Genomic DNA, 25,210 nt, shown 5'->3' with positions numbered 1-25,210 from the left:
GCTTGAAGCCCTCTTTTGATGCAAGCAGATGTTGCCAGGTGTGTTCAGCAGCTGTTGCTCAATGCTTATGCCAAGCTATTGTGTTCCTCATGGAACCAAGGAGCCATTGTGACACTGCAGGGGCTGATGGCATCAAGGAGGCAATTGTGACAGTACAGAACCTCCTAGAAACAAGGCTCCATTGTGACACCGTGGGGAATCATGGAATCAAGGAGCCCATTGTGACACGGCTGCATGGAACCAATGGTCCATGGTTACACGGCGGATTCAAGAAGAGCACGGTGACACCACGCAACATCACGGAACCATAGGTCCATTGTGACACAGCGGGGCCTCATGGAAACAAGGGGACCATTGTGGCAAAGCAGGGCCTAATGGAAGCATGGAGGGCATTGTGACACTAAGGAAACTCCTGGAACCAAGATGACCACTGGCACATAATGGAACCTCATGGAAGCAAGCCTCCACGATGGTTTTGGAGGGCCTCAGGGACCACAGGACCCATTGTGACACAGCAGGACCTGGTGGAACCAAGGAGCCTTTGTGATACTCCACATCCACATGGAAGCCAGGGTGCACTGAGACACAGCGGGGCCTTGTTGGAACCAAAGACACCTCTGCAAAAAGCAGGCTAGCTCATAGAAGCAAGGAGTCCTTTGTTACAACATCAAACCTATGGAAGCAAGGGACCATTGTGACACTGCGGGGCCTCATGGAACCAATTGTCCATGATGACAGTGCGGATCAAAGGAGACCATGGTGACACTGCGGAACCTGATGGAACCAAGGAGCCATTGTGACACAGTGGGGCCTCATGGAATCAAGGAGACCATTGTGACCCAGGTGTTGCATGTGAAGGCAAGGAGCCATTGTGACACTTTGGGCTTCTTCCCTTGAGCTCTGCAGCTGGCTGTCCCAGCCCAGCGCACCATGTGCCACCTGCTCTCCTCAGGGCTCTGCCTGCACACAGCCCCAGGAGAAGTTTTCCTGTTTGCAAGGAAAGAATGGAAAAGCCGGAGCAGGTTTCCTAAACAACAAACCCCACTCAGGAGCCACATGCTCAGTACAGGCTGCCTGGAACGATGTCCCCTTTCTACAAGGGTCAGTGTGAGCAGGAATGAATGATCTCTGGGAGCAGAATTCTCGGAGTCTTTCCACTGAATTCTCTGTCCCTGTGTCTTGGGGTGACTTTATTGTGTGTATCCCCTATTGCTGCTCTATGCCCAGAAGTGAACTTTGTGCATTTCTGTGCCTTTCAACTGAGCCTGAGAGGGGGGAGAGGAAAAAAAACCGGACAAACTTCTCAGAGCGTTTGTTCAAGGACACACATACACACTCCTCTGCATCCTGCTTGCAGCAAGAGCAGAGGAAGCAACTTTGTTTCTTTTGAGCCAGTTTTCAGCTCCTTTTCTCTGGGGGGAGATGGAGAGTTGAACTTTGTTTTCCTGGGACTTTGGGGGTTTTTTCCCCTTCTTCTCTTCTTGACTCTTTCAACATCAGACCACATTGGGAGAATTTTCTCCCGAGGTGGGGGCCCTGAATGTGGGCCCATGAGCCAGCTGCAAGGAGGAGGAGAGAGACTACACCTCCGGAAGTGTTGGGGTTCCTCCCCCCTGCCATGAGGTCATGGGAGAGGGGACCCTGGGGTAGAGGCATGGCCTGGGCACGGGGTCTCCCTGCTCCCTGCTCACATGTGCCCTAATCCTGTTCAGCACTGCTTATTTTGTGTTGCCCTGTGTGAGGAGGGCCCTGGTTGTGCTGTGATTGCTCAGTTCTTTGGCAGTGCCCCGCCCATGTGGCTGGAGAAGAAAGAGCTCTGAAACTTCTCTCAAGAATCGCTCCCTGTTTCTTTGCACGGGCCTCGCTGTCTATGGATGTTTCAGGAGACCCCACCGAAACACAGAAGGACTCTCAAATTATCCCAGCTTTCTCTGCACAGCGAGAGCTTTTAATATTTAGCATTGTTATCCTTTTCCTGTGTGTTTGTTAAAAAAATAGTTTTTATCTCTTTCACTTTCTTCCCAGGAAAGTTCTTTTTTCCAAAAACCTGGTGGGGGAGGGCTGGGTGTAACCTGCCTTCTATCAGAGGATATTTTCCTCCACATTTGTCCAAACCGGCACAGCCTGTCCTTTCCTGGGTCTCTGTTGCAGATGGAAGCTGCTGGTGCCATTGTCAGCTTGAAGCCCTCTTTTGATGCAAGCAGATGTTGCCAGGTGTGTTCAGCAGCTGTTGCTCAATGCTTATGCCAAGCTATTGTGTTCCTCATGGAACCAAGGAGCCATTGTGACACTGCAGGGGCTGATGGCATCAAGGAGGCAATTGTGACAGTACAGAACCTCCTAGAAACAAGGCTCCATTGTGACACCGTGGGGAATCATGGAATCAAGGAGCCCATTGTGACACGGCTGCATGGAACCAATGGTCCATGGTTACACGGCGGATTCAAGAAGAGCACGGTGACACCACGCAACATCACGGAACCATAGGTCCATTGTGACACAGCGGGGCCTCATGGAAACAAGGGGACCATTGTGGCAAAGCAGGGCCTAATGGAAGCATGGAGGGCATTGTGACACTAAGGAAACTCCTGGAACCAAGATGACCACTGGCACATAATGGAACCTCATGGAAGCAAGCCTCCACGATGGTTTTGGAGGGCCTCAGGGACCACAGGACCCATTGTGACACAGCAGGACCTGGTGGAACCAAGGAGCCTTTGTGATACTCCACATCCACATGGAAGCCAGGGTGCACTGAGACACAGCAGGGCCTTGTTGGAACCAAAGACACCTCTGCAAAAAGCAGGCTAGCTCATAGAAGCAAGGAGTCCTTTGTTACAACATCAAACCTATGGAAGCAAGGGACCATTGTGACACTGCGGGGCCTCATGGAACCAATTGTCCATGATGACAGTGCGGATCAAAGGAGACCATGGTGACACTGCGGAACCTGATGGAACCAAGGAGCCATTGTGACACAGTGGGGCCTCATGGAATCAAGGAGACCATTGTGACCCAGGTGTTGCATGTGAAGGCAAGGAGCCATTGTGACACTTTGGGCTTCTTCCCTTGAGCTCTGCAGCTGGCTGTCCCAGCCCAGCGCACCATGTGCCACCTGCTCTCCTCAGGGCTCTGCCTGCACACAGCCCCAGGAGAAGTTTTCCTGTTTGCAAGGAAAGAATGGAAAAGCCGGAGCAGGTTTCCTAAACAACAAACCCCACTCAGGAGCCACATGCTCAGTACGGGCTGCCTGGAACGATGTCCCCTTTCTACAAGGGTCAGTGTGAGCAGGAATGAATGATCTCTGGGAGCAGAATTCTCGGAGTCTTTCCACTGAATTCTCTGTCCCTGTGTCTTGGGGTGACTTTATTGTGTGTATCCCCTATTGCTGCTCTATGCCCAGAAGTGAACTTTGTGCATTTCTGTGCCTTTCAACTGAGCCTGAGAGGGGGGAGAGGAAAAAAAACCGGACAAACTTCTCAGAGCGTTTGTTCAAGGACACACATACACACTCCTCTGCATCCTGCTTGCAGCAAGAGCAGAGGAAGCAACTTTGTTTCTTTTTAGCCAGTTTTCAGCTCCTTTTCTCTGGGGGGAGATGGAGAGTTGAACTTTGTTTTCCTGGGACTTTGGGGGTTTTTTCCCCTTCTTCTCTTCTTGACTCTTTCAACATCAGAGCACATTGGGAGAATTTTCTCCCGAGGTGGGGGCCCTGAATGTGGGCCCATGAGCCAGCTGCAAGGAGGAGGAGAGAGACTGCACCTACGGAAGTGTTTGGGTTCCTCCCCCCTGCCATGAGGTCATGGGAGAGGGGACCCTGGGGTAGAGGCATGGCCTGGGCACGGGGGTCTCCCTGCTCCCTGCTCACATGTGCCCTAATCCTGTTCAGCACTGCTTATTTTGTGTTGCCCTGTGTGAGGAGGGCCCTGGTTGTGCTGTGATTGCTCAGTTCTTTGGCAGTGCCCCGCCCATGTGGCTGGAGAAGAAAGAGCTCTGAAACTTCTCTCAAGAATGGCTCCCTGTTTCTTTGCACGGGCCTCGCTGTCTATGGATGTTTCAGGAGACCCCACCGAAACACGGAAGGACTCTCAAATTATCCCAGCTTTCTCTGCACAGCGAGAGCTTTTAATATTTAGCATTGCTATCCTTTTCCTGTGTGTTTGTTAAAAAAATAGTTTTTATCTCTTTCACTTTCTTCCCAGGAAAGTTCTTTTTTCCAAAAACCTGGTGGGGGAGGGCTGGGTGTAACCTGCCTTCTATCAGAGGATCTTTTCCTCCACATTTGTCCAAACCGGCACAGCCTGTCCTTTCCTGGGTCTCTGTTGCAGATGGAAGCTGCTGGTGCCATTGTCAGCTTGAAGCCCTCTTTTGATGCAAGCAGATGTTGCCAGGTGTGTTCAGCAGCTGTTGCTCAATGCTTATGCCAAGCTATTGTGTTCCTCATGGAACCAAGGAGCCATTGTGACACTGCAGGGGCTGATGGCATCAAGGAGGCAATTGTGACAGTACAGAACCTCCTAGAAACAAGGCTCCATTGTGACACCGTGGGGAATCATGGAATCAAGGAGCCCATTGTGACACGGCTGCATGGAACCAATGGTCCATGGTTACACGGCGGATTCAAGAAGAGCACGGTGACACCACGCAACATCACGGAACCATAGGTCCATTGTGACACAGCGGGGCCTCATGGAAACAAGGGGACCATTGTGGCAAAGCAGGGCCTAATGGAAGCATGGAGGGCATTGTGACACTAAGGAAACTCCTGGAACCAAGATGACCACTGGCACATAATGGAACCTCATGGAAGCAAGCCTCCACGATGGTTTTGGAGGGCCTCAGGGACCACAGGACCCATTGTGACACAGCAGGACCTGGTGGAACCAAGGAGCCTTTGTGATACTCCACATCCACATGGAAGCCAGGGTGCACTGAGACACAGCAGGGCCTTGTTGGAACCAAAGACACCTCTGCAAAAAGCAGGCTAGCTCATAGAAGCAAGGAGTCCTTTGTTACAACATCAAACCTATGGAAGCAAGGGACCATTGTGACACTGCGGGGCCTCATGGAACCAATTGTCCATGATGACAGTGCGGATCAAAGGAGACCATGGTGACACTGCGGAACCTGATGGAACCAAGGAGCCATTGTGACACAGTGGGGCCTCATGGAATCAAGGAGACCATTGTGACCCAGGTGTTGCATGTGAAGGCAAGGAGCCATTGTGACACTTTGGGCTTCTTCCCTTGAGCTCTGCAGCTGGCTGTCCCAGCCCAGCGCACCATGTGCCACCTGCTCTCCTCAGGGCTCTGCCTGCACACAGCCCCAGGAGAAGTTTTCCTGTTTGCAAGGAAAGAATGGAAAAGCCGGAGCAGGTTTCCTAAACAACAAACCCCACTCAGGAGCCACATGCTCAGTACGGGCTGCCTGGAACGATGTCCCCTTTCTACAAGGGTCAGTGTGAGCAGGAATGAATGATCTCTGGGAGCAGAATTCTCGGAGTCTTTCCACTGAATTCTCTGTCCCTGTGTCTTGGGGTGACTTTATTGTGTGTATCCCCTATTGCTGCTCTATGCCCAGAAGTGAACTTTGTGCATTTCTGTGCCTTTCAACTGAGCCTGAGAGGGGGGAGAGGAAAAAAAACCGGACAAACTTCTCAGAGCGTTTGTTCAAGGACACACATACACACTCCTCTGCATCCTGCTTGCAGCAAGAGCAGAGGAAGCAACTTGGTTTCTTTTTAGCCAGTTTTCAGCTCCTTTTCTCTGGGGGGAGATGGAGAGTTGAACTTTGTTTTCCTGGGACTTTGGGGGTTTTTTCCCCTTCTTCTCTTCTTGACTCTTTCAACATCAGAGCACATTGGGAGAATTTTCTCCCGAGGTGGGGGCCCTGAATGTGGGCCCATGAGCCAGCTGCAAGGAGGAGGAGAGAGACTGCACCTACGGAAGTGTTGGGGTTCCTCCCCCCTGCCATGAGGTCATGGGAGAGGGGACCCTGGGGTAGAGGCATGGCCTGGGCACGGGGGTCTCCCTGCTCCCTGCTCACATGTGCCCTAATCCTGTTCAGCACTGCTTATTTTGTGTTGCCCTGTGTGAGGAGGGCCCTGGTTGTGCTGTGATTGCTCAGTTCTTTGGCAGTGCCCCGCCCATGTGGCTGGAGAAGAAAGAGCTCTGAAACTTCTCTCAAGAATCGCTCCCTGTTTCTTTGCACGGGCCTCGCTGTCTATGGATGTTTCAGGAGACCCCACCGAAACACGGAAGGACTCTCAAATTATCCCAGCTTTCTCTGCACAGCGAGAGCTTTTAATATTTAGCATTGCTATCCTTTTCCTGTGTGTTTGTTAAAAAAATAGTTTTTATCTCTTTCACTTTCTTCCCAGGAAAGTTCTTTTTTCCAAAAACCTGGTGGGGGAGGGCTGGGTGTAACCTGCCTTCTATCAGAGGATCTTTTCCTCCACATTTGTCCAAACCGGCACAGCCTGTCCTTTCCTGGGTCTCTGTTGCAGATGGAAGCTGCTGGTGCCATTGTCAGCTTGAAGCCCTCTTTTGATGCAAGCAGATGTTGCCAGGTGTGTTCAGCAGCTGTTGCTCAATGCTTATGCCAAGCTATTGTGTTCCTCATGGAACCAAGGAGCCATTGTGACACTGCAGGGGCTGATGGCATCAAGGAGGCAATTGTGACAGTACAGAACCTCCTAGAAACAAGGCTCCATTGTGACACCGTGGGGAATCATGGAATCAAGGAGCCCATTGTGACACGGCTGCATGGAACCAATGGTCCATGGTTACACGGCGGATTCAAGAAGAGCACGGTGACACCACGCAACATCACGGAACCATAGGTCCATTGTGACACAGCGGGGCCTCATGGAAACAAGGGGACCATTGTGGCAAAGCAGGGCCTAATGGAAGCATGGAGGGCATTGTGACACTAAGGAAACTCCTGGAACCAAGATGACCACTGGCACATAATGGAACCTCATGGAAGCAAGCCTCCACGATGGTTTTGGAGGGCCTCAGGGACCACAGGACCCATTGTGACACAGCAGGACCTGGTGGAACCAAGGAGCCTTTGTGATACTCCAGATCCACATGGAAGCCAGGGTGCACTGAGACACAGCGGGGCCTTGTTGGAACCAAAGACACCTCTGCAAAAAGCAGGCTAGCTCATAGAAGCAAGGAGTCCTTTGTTACAACATCAAACCTATGGAAGCAAGGGACCATTGTGACACTGCGGGGCCTCATGGAACCAATTGTCCATGATGACAGTGCGGATCAAAGGAGACCATGGTGACACTGCGGAACCTGATGGAACCAAGGAGCCATTGTGACACAGTGGGGCCTCATGGAATCAAGGAGACCATTGTGACCCAGGTGTTGCATGTGAAGGCAAGGAGCCATTGTGACACTTTGGGCTTCTTCCCTTGAGCTCTGCAGCTGGCTGTCCCAGCCCAGCGCACCATGTGCCACCTGCTCTCCTCAGGGCTCTGCCTGCACACAGCCCCAGGAGAAGTTTTCCTGTTTGCAAGGAAAGAATGGAAAAGCCGGAGCAGGTTTCCTAAACAACAAACCCCACTCAGGAGCCACATGCTCAGTACGGGCTGCCTGGAACGATGTCCCCTTTCTACAAGGGTCAGTGTGAGCAGGAATGAATGATCTCTGGGAGCAGAATTCTCGGAGTCTTTCCACTGAATTCTCTGTCCCTGTGTCTTGGGGTGACTTTATTGTGTGTATCCCCTATTGCTGCTCTATGCCCAGAAGTGAACTTTGTGCATTTCTGTGCCTTTCAACTGAGCCTGAGAGGGGGGAGAGGAAAAAAAACCGGACAAACTTCTCAGAGCGTTTGTTCAAGGACACACATACACACTCCTCTGCATCCTGCTTGCAGCAAGAGCAGAGGAAGCAACTTTGTTTCTTTTTAGCCAGTTTTCAGCTCCTTTTCTCTGGGGGGAGATGGAGAGTTGAACTTTGTTTTCCTGGGACTTTGGGGGTTTTTTCCCCTTCTTCTCTTCTTGACTCTTTCAACATCAGACCACATTGGGAGAATTTTCTCCCGAGGTGGGGGCCCTGAATGTGGGCCCATGAGCCAGCTGCAAGGAGGAGGAGAGAGACTACACCTCCGGAAGTGTTGGGGTTCCTCCCCCCTGCCATGAGGTCATGGGAGAGGGGACCCTGGGGTAGAGGCATGGCCTGGGCACGGGGGTCTCCCTGCTCCCTGCTCACATGTGCCCTAATCCTGTTCAGCACTGCTTATTTTGTGTTGCCCTGTGTGAGGAGGGCCCTGGTTGTGCTGTGATTGCTCAGTTCTTTGGCAGTGCCCCGCCCATGTGGCTGGAGAAGAAAGAGCTCTGAAACTTCTCTCAAGAATCGCTCCCTGTTTCTTTGCACGGGCCTCGCTGTCTATGGATGTTTCAGGAGACCCCACCGAAACACAGAAGGACTCTCAAATTATCCCAGCTTTCTCTGCACAGCGAGAGCTTTTAATATTTAGCATTGTTATCCTTTTCCTGTGTGTTTGTTAAAAAAATAGTTTTTATCTCTTTCACTTTCTTCCCAGGAAAGTTCTTTTTTCCAAAAACCTGGTGGGGGAGGGCTGGGTGTAACCTGCCTTCTATCAGAGGATATTTTCCTCCACATTTGTCCAAACCGGCACAGCCTGTCCTTTCCTGGGTCTCTGTTGCAGATGGAAGCTGCTGGTGCCATTGTCAGCTTGAAGCCCTCTTTTGATGCAAGCAGATGTTGCCAGGTGTGTTCAGCAGCTGTTGCTCAATGCTTATGCCAAGCTATTGTGTTCCTCATGGAACCAAGGAGCCATTGTGACACTGCAGGGGCTGATGGCATCAAGGAGGCAATTGTGACAGTACAGAACCTCCTAGAAACAAGGCTCCATTGTGACACCGTGGGGAATCATGGAATCAAGGAGCCCATTGTGACACGGCTGCATGGAACCAATGGTCCATGGTTACACGGCGGATTCAAGAAGAGCACGGTGACACCACGCAACATCACGGAACCATAGGTCCATTGTGACACAGCGGGGCCTCATGGAAACAAGGGGACCATTGTGGCAAAGCAGGGCCTAATGGAAGCATGGAGGGCATTGTGACACTAAGGAAACTCCTGGAACCAAGATGACCACTGGCACATAATGGAACCTCATGGAAGCAAGCCTCCACGATGGTTTTGGAGGGCCTCAGGGACCACAGGACCCATTGTGACACAGCAGGACCTGGTGGAACCAAGGAGCCTTTGTGATACTCCACATCCACATGGAAGCCAGGGTGCACTGAGACACAGCGGGGCCTTGTTGGAACCAAAGACACCTCTGCAAAAAGCAGGCTAGCTCATAGAAGCAAGGAGTCCTTTGTTACAACATCAAACCTATGGAAGCAAGGGACCATTGTGACACTGCGGGGCCTCATGGAACCAATTGTCCATGATGACAGTGCGGATCAAAGGAGACCATGGTGACACTGCGGAACCTGATGGAACCAAGGAGCCATTGTGACACAGTGGGGCCTCATGGAATCAAGGAGACCATTGTGACCCAGGTGTTGCATGTGAAGGCAAGGAGCCATTGTGACACTTTGGGCTTCTTCCCTTGAGCTCTGCAGCTGGCTGTCCCAGCCCAGCGCACCATGTGCCACCTGCTCTCCTCAGGGCTCTGCCTGCACACAGCCCCAGGAGAAGTTTTCCTGTTTGCAAGGAAAGAATGGAAAAGCCGGAGCAGGTTTCCTAAACAACAAACCCCACTCAGGAGCCACATGCTCAGTACGGGCTGCCTGGAACGATGTCCCCTTTCTACAAGGGTCAGTGTGAGCAGGAATGAATGATCTCTGGGAGCAGAATTCTCGGAGTCTTTCCACTGAATTCTCTGTCCCTGTGTCTTGGGGTGACTTTATTGTGTGTATCCCCTATTGCTGCTCTATGCCCAGAAGTGAACTTTGTGCATTTCTGTGCCTTTCAACTGAGCCTGAGAGGGGGGAGAGGAAAAAAAACCGGACAAACTTCTCAGAGCGTTTGTTCAAGGACACACATACACACTCCTCTGCATCCTGCTTGCAGCAAGAGCAGAGGAAGCAACTTTGTTTCTTTTTAGCCAGTTTTCAGCTCCTTTTCTCTGGGGGGAGATGGAGAGTTGAACTTTGTTTTCCTGGGACTTTGGGGTTTTTTTCCCCTTCTTCTCTTCTTGACTCTTTCAACATCAGAGCACATTGGGAGAATTTTCTCCCGAGGTGGGGGCCCTGAATGTGGGCCCATGAGCCAGCTGCAAGGAGGAGGAGAGAGACTACACCTCCGGAAGTGTTGGGGTTCCTCCCCCCTGCCATGAGGTCATGGGAGAGGGGACCCTGGGGTAGAGGCATGGCCTGGGCACGGGGGTCTCCCTGCTCCCTGCTCACATGTGCCCTAATCCTGTTCAGCACTGCTTATTTTGTGTTGCCCTGTGTGAGGAGGGCCCTGGTTGTGCTGTGATTGCTCAGTTCTTTGGCAGTGCCCCGCCCATGTGGCTGGAGAAGAAAGAGCTCTGAAACTTCTCTCAAGAATCGCTCCCTGTTTCTTTGCACGGGCCTCGCTGTCTATGGATGTTTCAGGAGACCCCACCGAAACACAGAAGGACTCTCAAATTATCCCAGCTTTCTCTGCACAGCGAGAGCTTTTAATATTTAGCATTGTTATCCTTTTCCTGTGTGTTTGTTAAAAAAATAGTTTTTATCTCTTTCACTTTCTTCCCAGGAAAGTTCTTTTTTCCAAAAACCTGGTGGGGGAGGGCTGGGTGTAACCTGCCTTCTATCAGAGGATATTTTCCTCCACATTTGTCCAAACCGGCACAGCCTGTCCTTTCCTGGGTCTCTGTTGCAGATGGAAGCTGCTGGTGCCATTGTCAGCTTGAAGCCCTCTTTTGATGCAAGCAGATGTTGCCAGGTGTGTTCAGCAGCTGTTGCTCAATGCTTATGCCAAGCTATTGTGTTCCTCATGGAACCAAGGAGCCATTGTGACACTGCAGGGGCTGATGGCATCAAGGAGGCAATTGTGACAGTACAGAACCTCCTAGAAACAAGGCTCCATTGTGACACCGTGGGGAATCATGGAATCAAGGAGCCCATTGTGACACGGCTGCATGGAACCAATGGTCCATGGTTACACGGCGGATTCAAGAAGAGCACGGTGACACCACGCAACATCACGGAACCATAGGTCCATTGTGACACAGCGGGGCCTCATGGAAACAAGGGGACCATTGTGGCAAAGCAGGGCCTAATGGAAGCATGGAGGGCATTGTGACACTAAGGAAACTCCTGGAACCAAGATGACCACTGGCACATAATGGAACCTCATGGAAGCAAGCCTCCACGATGGTTTTGGAGGGCCTCAGGGACCACAGGACCCATTGTGACACAGCAGGACCTGGTGGAACCAAGGAGCCTTTGTGATACTCCACATCCACATGGAAGCCAGGGTGCACTGAGACACAGCAGGGCCTTGTTGGAACCAAAGACACCTCTGCAAAAAGCAGGCTAGCTCATAGAAGCAAGGAGTCCTTTGTTACAACATCAAACCTATGGAAGCAAGGGACCATTGTGACACTGCGGGGCCTCATGGAACCAATTGTCCATGATGACAGTGCGGATCAAAGGAGACCATGGTGACACTGCGGAACCTGATGGAACCAAGGAGCCATTGTGACACAGTGGGGCCTCATGGAATCAAGGAGACCATTGTGACCCAGGTGTTGCATGTGAAGGCAAGGAGCCATTGTGACACTTTGGGCTTCTTCCCTTGAGCTCTGCAGCTGGCTGTCCCAGCCCAGCGCACCATGTGCCACCTGCTCTCCTCAGGGCTCTGCCTGCACACAGCCCCAGGAGAAGTTTTCCTGTTTGCAAGGAAAGAATGGAAAAGCCGGAGCAGGTTTCCTAAACAACAAACCCCACTCAGGAGCCACATGCTCAGTACGGGCTGCCTGGAACGATGTCCCCTTTCTACAAGGGTCAGTGTGAGCAGGAATGAATGATCTCTGGGAGCAGAATTCTCGGAGTCTTTCCACTGAATTCTCTGTCCCTGTGTCTTGGGGTGACTTTATTGTGTGTATCCCCTATTGCTGCTCTATGCCCAGAAGTGAACTTTGTGCATTTCTGTGCCTTTCAACTGAGCCTGAGAGGGGGGAGAGGAAAAAAAACCGGACAAACTTCTCAGAGCGTTTGTTCAAGGACACACATACACACTCCTCTGCATCCTGCTTGCAGCAAGAGCAGAGGAAGCAACTTTGTTTCTTTTTAGCCAGTTTTCAGCTCCTTTTCTCTGGGGGGAGATGGAGAGTTGAACTTTGTTTTCCTGGGACTTTGGGGGTTTTTTCCCCTTCTTCTCTTCTTGACTCTTTCAACATCAGAGCACATTGGGAGAATTTTCTCCCGAGGTGGGGGCCCTGAATGTGGGCCCATGAGCCAGCTGCAAGGAGGAGGAGAGAGACTGCACCTACGGAAGTGTTGGGGTTCCTCCCCCCTGCCATGAGGTCATGGGAGAGGGGACCCTGGGGTAGAGGCATGGCCTGGGCACGGGGGTCTCCCTGCTCCCTGCTCACATGTGCCCTAATCCTGTTCAGCACTGCTTATTTTGTGTTGCCCTGTGTGAGGAGGGCCCTGGTTGTGCTGTGATTGCTCAGTTCTTTGGCAGTGCCCCGCCCATGTGGCTGGAGAAGAAAGAGCTCTGAAACTTCTCTCAAGAATCGCTCCCTGTTTCTTTGCACGGGCCTCGCTGTCTATGGATGTTTCAGGAGACCCCACCGAAACACGGAAGGACTCTCAAATTATCCCAGCTTTCTCTGCACAGCGAGAGCTTTTAATATTTAGCATTGCTATCCTTTTCCTGTGTGTTTGTTAAAAAAATAGTTTTTATCTCTTTCACTTTCTTCCCAGGAAAGTTCTTTTTTCCAAAAACCTGGTGGGGGAGGGCTGGGTGTAACCTGCCTTCTATCAGAGGATCTTTTCCTCCACATTTGTCCAAACCGGCACAGCCTGTCCTTTCCTGGGTCTCTGTTGCAGATGGAAGCTGCTGGTGCCATTGTCAGCTTGAAGCCCTCTTTTGATGCAAGCAGATGTTGCCAGGTGTGTTCAGCAGCTGTTGCTCAATGCTTATGCCAAGCTATTGTGTTCCTCATGGAACCAAGGAGCCATTGTGACACTGCAGGGGCTGATGGCATCAAGGAGGCAATTGTGACAGTACAGAACCTCCTAGAAACAAGGCTCCATTGTGACACCGTGGGGAATCATGGAATCAAGGAGCCCATTGTGACACGGCTGCATGGAACCAATGGTCCATGGTTACACGGCGGATTCAAGAAGAGCACGGTGACACCACGCAACATCACGGAACCATAGGTCCATTGTGACACAGCGGGGCCTCATGGAAACAAGGGGACCATTGTGGCAAAGCAGGGCCTAATGGAAGCATGGAGAGCATTGTGACACTAAGGAAACTCCTGGAACCAAGATGACCACTGGCACATAATGGAACCTCATGGAAGCAAGCCTCCACGATGGTTTTGGAGGGCCTCAGGGACCACAGGACCCATTGTGACACAGCAGGACCTGGTGGAACCAAGGAGCCTTTGTGATACTCCACATCCACATGGAAGCCAGGGTGCACTGAGACACAGCGGGGCCTTGTTGGAACCAAAGACACCTCTGCAAAAAGCAGGCTAGCTCATAGAAGCAAGGAGTCCTTTGTTACAACGTAAAAGCTATGGAAGCAAGGGACCATTGTGACACTGCGGGGCCTCATGGAACCAATTGTCCTTGATGACAGTGCGGATCAAAGGAGACCATGGTGACACTGCGGAACCTGATGGAACCAAGGAGCCATTGTGACACAGTGGGGCCTCATGGAATCAAGGAGACCATTGTGACCCAGGTGTTGCATGTGAAGGCAAGGAGCCATTGTGACACTTTGGGCTTCTTCCCTTGAGCTCTGCAGCTGGCTGTCCCAGCCCAGCGCACCATGTGCCACCTGCTCTCCTCAGGGCTCTGCCTGCACACAGCCCCAGGAGAAGTTTTCCTGTTTGCAAGGAAAGAATGGAAAAGCCGGAGCAGGTTTCCTAAACAACAAACCCCACTCAGGAGCCACATGCTCAGTACAGGCTGCCTGGAACGATGTCCCCTTTCTACAAGGGTCAGTGTGAGCAGGAATGAATGATCTCTGGGAGCAGAATTCTCGGAGTCTTTCCACTGAATTCTCTGTCCCTGTGTCTTGGGGTGACTTTATCATGTGTATCCCCTATTGCTGCTCTATGCCCAGAAGTGAACTTTGTGCATTTCTGTGCCTTTCAACTGAGCCTGAGAGGGGGGAGAGGAAAAAAAACCGGACAAACTTCTCAGAGCGTTTGTTCAAGGACACACATACACACTCCTCTGCATCCTGCTTGCAGCAAGAGCAGAGGAAGCAACTTTGTTTCTTTTTAGCCAGTTTTCAGCTCCTTTTCTCTGGGGGGAGATGGAGAGTTGAACTTTGTTTTCCTGGGACTTCGGGGGTTTTTTTCCCTTCTTCTCTTCTTGACTCTTTCAACATCAGAGCACATTGGGAGAATTTTCTCCCGAGGTGGGGGCCCTGAATGTGGGCCCATGAGCCAGCTGCAAGGAGGAGGAGAGAGACTACACCTACGGAAGTGTTGGGGTTCCTCCCCCCTGCCATGCGGTCATGGGAGAGGGGACCCTGGGGTAGAGGCATGGCCTGGGCACGGGGGGTCTCCCTGCTCACATGTGCCCTAACCCTGTTCAGCACTGCTTATTTTGTGTTGCCCTGTGCGAGGAGGGCCCTCGTTGTGCTGTGATTGCTCAGTTCTTTGGCAGTGCCCCGCCCATGTGGCTGGAGAAGAAAGAGCTCTGAAACTTCTCTCAAGAATGGCTCCCTGTTTCTTTGCACGGGCCTCGCTGTCTATGGATGTTTCAGGAGACCCCACCGAAACACGGAAGGACTCTCAAATTATCCCAGCTTTCTCTGCACAGCGAGAGCTTTTAATATTTAGCATTGTTATCCTTTTCCTGTGTGTTTGTTAAAAAAATAGTTTTTATCTCTTTCACTTTCTTCCCAGGAAAGTTCTTTTTTCCAAAAACCTGGTGGGGGAGGGCTGGGTGTAACCTGCCTTCTATCAGAGGATATTTTCCTCCACATTTGTCCAAACCGGCACAGCCTGTCCTTTCCTGGGTCTCTGTTGCAGATGGAAGCTGCTGGTGCCATTGTCAGCTTGAAGCCCTCTTTTGATGCAAGCAGATGTTGCCAGGTGTGTTCAGCAGCTGTTGCTCAATGCTTATGCCAAGCTATTGTGTTCCTCATGGAACCAAGGAGCCATTGTGACACTGCAGGGGCTGATGGCATCAAGGAGGCAATTGTGACAGTACAGAACCTCCTAGAAACAAGGCTCCATTGTGACACCGTGGGGAATCATGGAATCAAGGAGCCCATTGTGACACGGCTGCATGGAACCAATGGTCCATGGTTACACGGCGGATTCAAGAAGAGCACGGTGACACCACGCAACATCACGGAACCATAGGTCCATTGTGACACAGCGGGGCCTCATGGAAACAAGGGGACCATTGTGGCAAAGCAGGGCCTAATGGAAGCATGGAGGGCATTGTGACACTAAGGAAACTCCTGGAACCAAGATGACCACTGGCACATAATGGAACCTCATGGAAGCAAGCCTCCACGATGGTTTTGGAGGGCCTCAGGGACCACAGGACCCATTGTGACACAGCAGGACCTGGTGGAACCAAGGAGCCTTTGTGATACTCCACATCCACATGGAAGCCAGGGTGCACTGAGACACAGCGGGGCCTTGTTGGAACCAAAGACACCTCTGCAAAAAGCAGGCTAGCTCATAGAAGCAAGGAGTCCTTTGTTACAACGTAAAAGCTATGGAAGCAAGGGACCATTGTGACACTGCGGGGCCTCATGGAACCAATTGTCCATGATGACAGTGCGGATCAAAGGAGACCATGGTGACACTGCGGAACCTGATGGAACCAAGGAGCCATTGTGACACAGTGGGGCCTCATGGAATCAAGGAGACCATTGTGACCCAGGTGTTGCATGTGAAGGCAAGGAGCCATTGTGACACTTTGGGCTTCTTCCCTTGAGCTCTGCAGCTGGCTGTCCCAGCCCAGCGCACCATGTGCCACCTGCTCTCCTCAGGGCTCTGCCTGCACACAGCCCCAGGAGAAGTTTTCCTGTTTGCAAGGAAAGAATGGAAAAGCCGGAGCAGGTTTCCTAAACAACAAACCCCACTCAGGAGCCACATGCTCAGTACGGGCTGCCTGGAACGATGTCCCCTTTCTACAAGGGTCAGTGTGAGCAGGAATGAATGATCTCTGGGAGCAGAATTCTCGGAGTCTTTCCACTGAATTCTCTGTCCCTGTGTCTTGGGGTGACTTTATTGTGTGTATCCCCTATTGCTGCTCTATGCCCAGAAGTGAACTTTGTGCATTTCTGTGCCTTTCAACTGAGCCTGAGAGGGGGGAGAGGAAAAAAAACCGGACAAACTTCTCAGAGCGTTTGTTCAAGGACACACATACACACTCCTCTGCATCCTGCTTGCAGCAAGAGCAGAGGAAGCAACTTGGTTTCTTTTTAGCCAGTTTTCAGCTCCTTTTCTCTGGGGGGAGATGGAGAGTTGAACTTTGTTTTCCTGGGACTTTGGGGGTTTTTTCCCCTTCTTCTCTTCTTGACTCTTTCAACATCAGAGCACATTGGGAGAATTTTCTCCCGAGGTGGGGGCCCTGAATGTGGGCCCATGAGCCAGCTGCAAGGAGGAGGAGAGAGACTGCACCTACGGAAGTGTTGGGGTTCCTCCCCCCTGCCATGAGGTCATGGGAGAGGGGACCCTGGGGTAGAGGCATGGCCTGGGCACGGGGGTCTCCCTGCTCCCTGCTCACATGTGCCCTAATCCTGTTCAGCACTGCTTATTTTGTGTTGCCCTGTGTGAGGAGGGCCCTGGTTGTGCTGTGATTGCTCAGTTCTTTGGCAGTGCCCCGCCCATGTGGCTGGAGAAGAAAGAGCTCTGAAACTTCTCTCAAGAATCGCTCCCTGTTTCTTTGCACGGGCCTCGCTGTCTATGGATGTTTCAGGAGACCCCACCGAAACACGGAAGGACTCTCAAATTATCCCAGCTTTCTCTGCACAGCGAGAGCTTTTAATATTTAGCATTGCTATCCTTTTCCTGTGTGTTTGTTAAAAAAATAGTTTTTATCTCTTTCACTTTCTTCCCAGGAAAGTTCTTTTTTCCAAAAACCTGGTGGGGGAGGGCTGGGTGTAACCTGCCTTCTATCAGAGGATCTTTTCCTCCACATTTGTCCAAACCGGCACAGCCTGTCCTTTCCTGGGTCTCTGTTGCAGATGGAAGCTGCTGGTGCCATTGTCAGCTTGAAGCCCTCTTTTGATGCAAGCAGATGTTGCCAGGTGTGTTCAGCAGCTGTTGCTCAATGCTTATGCCAAGCTATTGTGTTCCTCATGGAACCAAGGAGCCATTGTGACACTGCAGGGGCTGATGGCATCAAGGAGGCAATTGTGACAGTACAGAACCTCCTAGAAACAAGGCTCCATTGTGACACCGTGGGGAATCATGGAATCAAGGAGCCCATTGTGACACGGCTGCATGGAACCAATGGTCCATGGTTACACGGCGGATTCAAGAAGAGCACGGTGACACCACGCAACATCACGGAACCATAGGTCCATTGTGACACAGCGGGGCCTCATGGAAACAAGGGGACCATTGTGGCAAAGCAGGGCCTAATGGAAGCATGGAGGGCATTGTGACACTAAGGAAACTCCTGGAACCAAGATGACCACTGGCACATAATGGAACCTCATGGAAGCAAGCCTCCACGATGGTTTTGGAGGGCCTCAGGGACCACAGGACCCATTGTGACACAGCAGGACCTGGTGGAACCAAGGAGCCTTTGTGATACTCCAGATCCACATGGAAGCCAGGGTGCACTGAGACACAGCGGGGCCTTGTTGGAACCAAAGACACCTCTGCAAAAAGCAGGCTAGCTCATAGAAGCAAGGAGTCCTTTGTTACAACATCAAACCTATGGAAGCAAGGGACCATTGTGACACTGCGGGGCCTCATGGAACCAATTGTCCATGATGACAGTGCGGATCAAAGGAGACCATGGTGACACTGCGGAACCTGATGGAACCAAGGAGCCATTGTGACACAGTGGGGCCTCATGGAATCAAGGAGACCATTGTGACCCAGGTGTTGCATGTGAAGGCAAGGAGCCATTGTGACACTTTGGGCTTCTTCCCTTGAGCTCTGCAGCTGGCTGTCCCAGCCCAGCGCACCATGTGCCACCTGCTCTCCTCAGGGCTCTGCCTGCACACAGCCCCAGGAGAAGTTTTCCTGTTTGCAAGGAAAGAATGGAAAAGCCGGAGCAGGTTTCCTAAACAACAAACCCCACTCAGGAGCCACATGCTCAGTACGGGCTGCCTGGAACGATGTCCCCTTTCTACAAGGGTCAGTGTGAGCAGGAATGAATGATCTCTGGGAGCAGAATTCTCGGAGTCTTTCCACTGAATTCTCTGTCCCTGTGTCTTGGGGTGACTTTATTGTGTGTATCCCCTATTGCTGCTCTATGCCCAGAAGTGAACTTTGTGCATTTCTGTGCCTTTCAACTGAGCCTGAGAGGGGGGAGAGGAAAAAAAACCGGACAAACTTCTCAGAGCGTTTGTTCAAGGACACACATACACACTCCTCTGCATCCTGCTTGCAGCAAGAGCAGAGGAAGCAACTTTGTTTCTTTTTAGCCAGTTTTCAGCTCCTTTTCTCTGGGGGGAGATGGAGAGTTGAACTTTGTTTTCCTGGGACTTTGGGGGTTTTTTCCCCTTCTTCTCTTCTTGACTCTTTCAACATCAGACCACATTGGGAGAATTTTCTCCCGAGGTGGGGGCCCTGAATGTGGGCCCATGAGCCAGCTGCAAGGAGGAGGAGAGAGACTACACCTCCGGAAGTGTTGGGGTTCCTCCCCCCTGCCATGAGGTCATGGGAGAGGGGACCCTGGGGTAGAGGCATGGCCTGGGCACGGGGGTCTCCCTGCTCCCTGCTCACATGTGCCCTAATCCTGTTCAGCACTGCTTATTTTGTGTTGCCCTGTGTGAGGAGGGCCCTGGTTGTGCTGTGATTGCTCAGTTCTTTGGCAGTGCCCCGCCCATGTGGCTGGAGAAGAAAGAGCTCTGAAACTTCTCTCAAGAATCGCTCCCTGTTTCTTTGCACGGGCCTCGCTGTCTATGGATGTTTCAGGAGACCCCACCGAAACACAGAAGGACTCTCAAATTATCCCAGCTTTCTCTGCACAGCGAGAGCTTTTAATATTTAGCATTGTTATCCTTTTCCTGTGTGTTTGTTAAAAAAATAGTTTTTATCTCTTTCACTTTCTTCCCAGGAAAGTTCTTTTTTCCAAAAACCTGGTGGGGGAGGGCTGGGTGTAACCTGCCTTCTATCAGAGGATATTTTCCTCCACATTTGTCCAAACCGGCACAGCCTGTCCTTTCCTGGGTCTCTGTTGCAGATGGAAGCTGCTGGTGCCATTGTCAGCTTGAAGCCCTCTTTTGATGCAAGCAGATGTTGCCAGGTGTGTTCAGCAGCTGTTGCTCAATGCTTATGCCAAGCTATTGTGTTCCTCATGGAACCAAGGAGCCATTGTGACACTGCAGGGGCTGATGGCATCAAGGAGGCAATTGTGACAGTACAGAACCTCCTAGAAACAAGGCTCCATTGTGACACCGTGGGGAATCATGGAATCAAGGAGCCCATTGTGACACGGCTGCATGGAACCAATGGTCCATGGTTACACGGCGGATTCAAGAAGAGCACGGTGACACCACGCAACATCACGGAACCATAGGTCCATTGTGACACAGCGGGGCCTCATGGAAACAAGGGGACCATTGTGGCAAAGCAGGGCCTAATGGAAGCATGGAGGGCATTGTGACACTAAGGAAACTCCTGGAACCAAGATGACCACTGGCACATAATGGAACCTCATGGAAGCAAGCCTCCACGATGGTTTTGGAGGGCCTCAGGGACCACAGGACCCATTGTGACACAGCAGGACCTGGTGGAACCAAGGAGCCTTTGTGATACTCCACATCCACATGGAAGCCAGGGTGCACTGAGACACAGCGGGGCCTTGTTGGAACCAAAGACACCTCTGCAAAAAGCAGGCTAGCTCATAGAAGCAAGGAGTCCTTTGTTACAACATCAAACCTATGGAAGCAAGGGACCATTGTGACACTGCGGGGCCTCATGGAACCAATTGTCCATGATGACAGTGCGGATCAAAGGAGACCATGGTGACACTGCGGAACCTGATGGAACCAAGGAGCCATTGTGACACAGTGGGGCCTCATGGAATCAAGGAGACCATTGTGACCCAGGTGTTGCATGTGAAGGCAAGGAGCCATTGTGACACTTTGGGCTTCTTCCCTTGAGCTCTGCAGCTGGCTGTCCCAGCCCAGCGCACCATGTGCCACCTGCTCTCCTCAGGGCTCTGCCTGCACACAGCCCCAGGAGAAGTTTTCCTGTTTGCAAGGAAAGAATGGAAAAGCCGGAGCAGGTTTCCTAAACAACAAACCCCACTCAGGAGCCACATGCTCAGTACGGGCTGCCTGGAACGATGTCCCCTTTCTACAAGGGTCAGTGTGAGCAGGAATGAATGATCTCTGGGAGCAGAATTCTCGGAGTCTTTCCACTGAATTCTCTGTCCCTGTGTCTTGGGGTGACTTTATTGTGTGTATCCCCTATTGCTGCTCTATGCCCAGAAGTGAACTTTGTGCATTTCTGTGCCTTTCAACTGAGCCTGAGAGGGGGGAGAGGAAAAAAAACCGGACAAACTTCTCAGAGCGTTTGTTCAAGGACACACATACACACTCCTCTGCATCCTGCTTGCAGCAAGAGCAGAGGAAGCAACTTTGTTTCTTTTTAGCCAGTTTTCAGCTCCTTTTCTCTGGGGGGAGATGGAGAGTTGAACTTTGTTTTCCTGGGACTTTGGGGTTTTTTTCCCCTTCTTCTCTTCTTGACTCTTTCAACATCAGAGCACATTGGGAGAATTTTCTCCCGAGGTGGGGGCCCTGAATGTGGGCCCATGAGCCAGCTGCAAGGAGGAGGAGAGAGACTACACCTCCGGAAGTGTTGGGGTTCCTCCCCCCTGCCATGAGGTCATGGGAGAGGGGACCCTGGGGTAGAGGCATGGCCTGGGCACGGGGGTCTCCCTGCTCCCTGCTCACATGTGCCCTAATCCTGTTCAGCACTGCTTATTTTGTGTTGCCCTGTGTGAGGAGGGCCCTGGTTGTGCTGTGATTGCTCAGTTCTTTGGCAGTGCCCCGCCCATGTGGCTGGAGAAGAAAGAGCTCTGAAACTTCTCTCAAGAATCGCTCCCTGTTTCTTTGCACGGGCCTCGCTGTCTATGGATGTTTCAGGAGACCCCACCGAAACACAGAAGGACTCTCAAATTATCCCAGCTTTCTCTGCACAGCGAGAGCTTTTAATATTTAGCATTGTTATCCTTTTCCTGTGTGTTTGTTAAAAAAATAGTTTTTATCTCTTTCACTTTCTTCCCAGGAAAGTTCTTTTTTCCAAAAACCTGGTGGGGGAGGGCTGGGTGTAACCTGCCTTCTATCAGAGGATATTTTCCTCCACATTTGTCCAAACCGGCACAGCCTGTCCTTTCCTGGGTCTCTGTTGCAGATGGAAGCTGCTGGTGCCATTGTCAGCTTGAAGCCCTCTTTTGATGCAAGCAGATGTTGCCAGGTGTGTTCAGCAGCTGTTGCTCAATGCTTATGCCAAGCTATTGTGTTCCTCATGGAACCAAGGAGCCATTGTGACACTGCAGGGGCTGATGGCATCAAGGAGGCAATTGTGACAGTACAGAACCTCCTAGAAACAAGGCTCCATTGTGACACCGTGGGGAATCATGGAATCAAGGAGCCCATTGTGACACGGCTGCATGGAACCAATGGTCCATGGTTACACGGCGGATTCAAGAAGAGCACGGTGACACCACGCAACATCACGGAACCATAGGTCCATTGTGACACAGCGGGGCCTCATGGAAACAAGGGGACCATTGTGGCAAAGCAGGGCCTAATGGAAGCATGGAGGGCATTGTGACACTAAGGAAACTCCTGGAACCAAGATGACCACTGGCACATAATGGAACCTCATGGAAGCAAGCCTCCACGATGGTTTTGGAGGGCCTCAGGGACCACAGGACCCATTGTGACACAGCAGGACCTGGTGGAACCAAGGAGCCTTTGTGATACTCCACATCCACATGGAAGCCAGGGTGCACTGAGACACAGCAGGGCCTTGTTGGAACCAAAGACACCTCTGCAAAAAGCAGGCTAGCTCATAGAAGCAAGGAGTCCTTTGTTACAACATCAAACCTATGGAAGCAAGGGACCATTGTGACACTGCGGGGCCTCATGGAACCAATTGTCCATGATGACAGTGCGGATCAAAGGAGACCATGGTGACACTGCGGAACCTGATGGAACCAAGGAGCCATTGTGACACAGTGGGGCCTCATGGAATCAAGGAGACCATTGTGACCCAGGTGTTGCATGTGAAGGCAAGGAGCCATTGTGACACTTTGGGCTTCTTCCCTTGAGCTCTGCAGCTGGCTGTCCCAGCCCAGCGCACCATGTGCCACCTGCTCTCCTCAGGGCTCTGCCTGCACACAGCCCCAGGAGAAGTTTTCCTGTTTGCAAGGAAAGAATGGAAAAGCCGGAGCAGGTTTCCTAAACAACAAACCCCACTCAGGAGCCACATGCTCAGTACGGGCTGCCTGGAACGATGTCCCCTTTCTACAAGGGTCAGTGTGAGCAGGAATGAATGATCTCTGGGAGCAGAATTCTCGGAGTCTTTCCACTGAATTCTCTGTCCCTGTGTCTTGGGGTGACTTTATTGTGTGTATCCCCTATTGCTGCTCTATGCCCAGAAGTGAACTTTGTGCATTTCTGTGCCTTTCAACTGAGCCTGAGAGGGGGGAGAGGAAAAAAAACCGGACAAACTTCTCAGAGCGTTTGTTCAAGGACACACATACACACTCCTCTGCATCCTGCTTGCAGCAAGAGCAGAGGAAGCAACTTGGTTTCTTTTTAGCCAGTTTTCAGCTCCTTTTCTCTGGGGGGAGATGGAGAGTTGAACTTTGTTTTCCTGGGACTTTGGGGGTTTTTTCCCCTTCTTCTCTTCTTGACTCTTTCAACATCAGAGCACATTGGGAGAATTTTCTCCCGAGGTGGGGGCCCTGAATGTGGGCCCATGAGCCAGCTGCAAGGAGGAGGAGAGAGACTGCACCTACGGAAGTGTTGGGGTTCCTCCCCCCTGCCATGAGGTCATGGGAGAGGGGACCCTGGGGTAGAGGCATGGCCTGGGCACGGGGGTCTCCCTGCTCCCTGCTCACATGTGCCCTAATCCTGTTCAGCACTGCTTATTTTGTGTTGCCCTGTGTGAGGAGGGCCCTGGTTGTGCTGTGATTGCTCAGTTCTTTGGCAGTGCCCCGCCCATGTGGCTGGAGAAGAAAGAGCTCTGAAACTTCTCTCAAGAATCGCTCCCTGTTTCTTTGCACGGGCCTCGCTGTCTATGGATGTTTCAGGAGACCCCACCGAAACACGGAAGGACTCTCAAATTATCCCAGCTTTCTCTGCACAGCGAGAGCTTTTAATATTTAGCATTGCTATCCTTTTCCTGTGTGTTTGTTAAAAAAATAGTTTTTATCTCTTTCACTTTCTTCCCAGGAAAGTTCTTTTTTCCAAAAACCTGGTGGGGGAGGGCTGGGTGTAACCTGCCTTCTATCAGAGGATCTTTTCCTCCACATTTGTCCAAACCGGCACAGCCTGTCCTTTCCTGGGTCTCTGTTGCAGATGGAAGCTGCTGGTGCCATTGTCAGCTTGAAGCCCTCTTTTGATGCAAGCAGATGTTGCCAGGTGTGTTCAGCAGCTGTTGCTCAATGCTTATGCCAAGCTATTGTGTTCCTCATGGAACCAAGGAGCCATTGTGACACTGCAGGGGCTGATGGCATCAAGGAGGCAATTGTGACAGTACAGAACCTCCTAGAAACAAGGCTCCATTGTGACACCGTGGGGAATCATGGAATCAAGGAGCCCATTGTGACACGGCTGCATGGAACCAATGGTCCATGGTTACACGGCGGATTCAAGAAGAGCACGGTGACACCACGCAACATCACGGAACCATAGGTCCATTGTGACACAGCGGGGCCTCATGGAAACAAGGGGACCATTGTGGCAAAGCAGGGCCTAATGGAAGCATGGAGAGCATTGTGACACTAAGGAAACTCCTGGAACCAAGATGACCACTGGCACATAATGGAACCTCATGGAAGCAAGCCTCCACGATGGTTTTGGAGGGCCTCAGGGACCACAGGACCCATTGTGACACAGCAGGACCTGGTGGAACCAAGGAGCCTTTGTGATACTCCACATCCACATGGAAGCCAGGGTGCACTGAGACACAGCGGGGCCTTGTTGGAACCAAAGACACCTCTGCAAAAAGCAGGCTAGCTCATAGAAGCAAGGAGTCCTTTGTTACAACGTAAAAGCTATGGAAGCAAGGGACCATTGTGACACTGCGGGGCCTCATGGAACCAATTGTCCTTGATGACAGTGCGGATCAAAGGAGACCATGGTGACACTGCGGAACCTGATGGAACCAAGGAGCCATTGTGACACAGTGGGGCCTCATGGAATCAAGGAGACCATTGTGACCCAGGTGTTGCATGTGAAGGCAAGGAGCCATTGTGACACTTTGGGCTTCTTCCCTTGAGCTCTGCAGCTGGCTGTCCCAGCCCAGCGCACCATGTGCCACCTGCTCTCCTCAGGGCTCTGCCTGCACACAGCCCCAGGAGAAGTTTTCCTGTTTGCAAGGAAAGAATGGAAAAGCCGGAGCAGGTTTCCTAAACAACAAACCCCACTCAGGAGCCACATGCTCAGTACAGGCTGCCTGGAACGATGTCCCCTTTCTACAAGGGTCAGTGTGAGCAGGAATGAATGATCTCTGGGAGCAGAATTCTCGGAGTCTTTCCACTGAATTCTCTGTCCCTGTGTCTTGGGGTGACTTTATCATGTGTATCCCCTATTGCTGCTCTATGCCCAGAAGTGAACTTTGTGCATTTCTGTGCCTTTCAACTGAGCCTGAG

The sequence above is a fragment of the Aphelocoma coerulescens genome, unplaced genomic scaffold (genome assembly GCF_041296385.1).
Source record: "Aphelocoma coerulescens isolate FSJ_1873_10779 unplaced genomic scaffold, UR_Acoe_1.0 HiC_scaffold_92, whole genome shotgun sequence".
In the NCBI taxonomy this organism is placed as follows: Eukaryota; Metazoa; Chordata; class Aves; order Passeriformes; family Corvidae; genus Aphelocoma; species Aphelocoma coerulescens.
This window is presented reverse-complemented; position numbering follows the sequence as displayed.